Consider the following 2,967-nt stretch of genomic DNA (forward strand, 5'->3'; position numbering starts at 1 on the left):
AACAAAAATGAAGCAAAGTTATAGCTTACTTTCATGCAGACATTTATGAAACGTCACAGCCAGAAGCCTGAGGAGTTAGTGAAGCTGAACTTTTTTCATAGAAATGTGTCATTTAGAGACAAAGTACACCAGTTGAATAAATAATTATAATAGTTGGTTGTATCAATGATGGGGTGTATTTTTGTGGGCTAAATTAATCACATTTGAAAAATTACTAAAAATATGGAATTGGAAAGTTTAAAAGTTCTCCAGCCACTTAGAATTGTCAATGTAGTAATGATCTTTCTCACAGCATCTAGACTCATCAATGCCAATGGCTGTACTCTGCAGTCCATTTCAATGACACGTTAGCAGACCCCATCTTTACTTTTCTTAATCTCTCAGAGTGGATATGCTTCTAAATTTTTAATTTTTAGCTTATTTTCTCTCATCACAAAGTAACATTTTTCTTTATCAAAGCAAATCTAAACTTAAATGCCAGTCCCTTAATCCTGTGTTCTCACAATTTGTCAACCCTATTTTAACTTAATCTGCCTTTCTCATCGCCCATGCTCCACAGCCCACCATTCCCTCCTCCTGCACTGCTCTTTTCCTGATCTGCCCATCAAAATTCTCTTCTGTTCAAAACTCAGTCCAAATTTCAACTCCTCTGTGAAACTGCCCTACTCCTGTTAGATGGAAATGTTTCTACTTCCCTATAATTTAAAAACAATTTTAATAACTTTCTTAAAGTCCTTTCCACATTCAGCCTGACTGTATAAATCTAATGATATATGTACATTCACTGTTTTCTGTGCTATACCATTCCTGAGGTTAAAAAATTGTCTTGCTCATCTTTGTATCTGGAGTGTAAAATGACTTTTCTCAGTCAAAATGCACTGATACATTCTTACTAAATAATAAGCTGGGATTTTTCTTTTCTTCCTTTTGTATCACTGCCTTACCCATAATTATAATAAATTTTAAACAATTAACTAACAAATGGATAATACCCTGCCTTAAAAGTTAAACAAAATATACTTACTCTGTTTTATATGCCTATGAAGAATTTTATAGAAATCTCAAATTTGCCAGAAACTTAAAAAACAAAATCTTTCCCTGTAGAGCCAACTTTTCCCTTTATTTTTTTTAATTGTGTAAAAAGAGGGAGAAAGGAAGAAATAGGAAGAAAAAGTATCAGTTATGGTATCATTCATTATCCAAAAAATTAACTCACCAAACACATATGTTGATAGAAGTAAATAAACATTACCAGACTAAGATCATGCCTTTATTTAGAAAACCATTTTTCTATTATAAAATTAAATGAACATTTTTTCCCATGCAACCCAGGAATTTGACTCCTAGATAAACACGACAAATGAAAACATATGTCCATAAAAAAACTTGTACATGACTTATATACAGCAACTTTATTCATAATAATTAAAAACTGGAAACAGTCTGAATGTCATCAACAGGCCAATAAAATAAAAATGGAGGTACATTCATACAACAGAATATGTTAGTAATTAAAAGGAGCAAAATATTGATGGACACAAAAACATGAATGATTTTTACAGACAGTAGACTGGGTGAAAGAAGGCAGACAGGAAAAAGTACATGGTTGGTGATTCCTATAAAGGAAATTCTAGGACAGATGAAACTAATCAGATAAGAGTTTCAGGGCTGTGGAAGAAGACAGCGAATCACCAGTGAGGGCTTTCTGGAAAAGTAGAAATGTTCTATTGTTTTTGGTTGGGGTGATGGTTACATGGGTATATATATTTGTCAAACGTCACATACACTGCTTATGTGTAAAAAAACTTTATTTTATAGAAATTATACCTTTAAAATGTTGTTTTTAAAAAGTGATTGTGTCTTTATATCATACTGTAAATATCTTCCTGTCCAGATAAGCTTCCTTTCCTCAGTTATAGACTCATAACTGCAATAGTCCTAGTTCTCAGGGATCTCAAGAACAGTTGAAACAAAGTGAATAAAATGCCTGACACAAAATTGGTACTATGCCTTCAATAGAACAGAAAAAAATAGTTAAAATTTAGGAAAGCTAAATGGAGATAAGAGGTTTAAACTCAACAAATAAACCATATTTTCAAAGAAGTTTTATTATACATATCAACACAAATAAGACTAATCTAAATGATTATCAAAATATGTGTCAGAAATAAACACGTACATCATTTATTAGGTCAGGGCTCTAAGTAAAAGTTACCCCAAAGATTGATTTTGAAAATAAAATTGGTTTATCTTGTTTAGTAGTTATAATATAGGAAACTATGACCCAGAATATAATGCATTATATGGAAAGATTTTTAAAGTTATCCAGTTTCTAGAACTTTATACCATCATATAAGTACTGGGTCAACCAATATGCAACTAAAATTATAAAATGGTTAATTATTTAATTTAACTTATTCCTCCATTGATTAAAATTGGCGTATAAGCAAAAGAAAACCATAGCATCTTGGAAGAGACATTATTCTGTAATCTCCCACACATACACAAGAAGTGTAATCTTCAACAGCAGCCTTTTCCTTTAACTAAATTAACAATGCTTATTATATTCTGGCCTCCAGATGCAGAATAACATGTTTCATGTTACTATGCCTAAATTCTGACCTGGCAATAATACTAAGAAACTCAGCAGGAAGGCTAGGCATGGTGGCTCACACCTGTAATCCCAAGGAGGGCAGATCACAAGGTCATGAGTTCGAGACCAGCCTGGCCAACATAGTGAAACCCCATCTCCACTGAAAATACAAAAATAAATTAGCCGGGCATGGTGGCGCTTGCCTGTAATCCCAGCTACTTAGGAGGCTGAGGCAGGAGAATCGCTTGAACCCAGGAGGCGGAGGTTGCAGTGAGTCAAGATCACGCCATTGCACTCCAGCCTGGGCAACAGGATGAGACTCCAGGAAAGGAAAGGAAAGGAAAGGAAAAAGGAAAGGAAAAAGGAAAGGAAAA

This window comes from Mandrillus leucophaeus, unplaced genomic scaffold (assembly GCF_000951045.1).
Source record: "Mandrillus leucophaeus isolate KB7577 unplaced genomic scaffold, Mleu.le_1.0 Scaffold682, whole genome shotgun sequence".
Lineage (NCBI taxonomy): Eukaryota > Metazoa > Chordata > Mammalia > Primates > Cercopithecidae > Mandrillus > Mandrillus leucophaeus.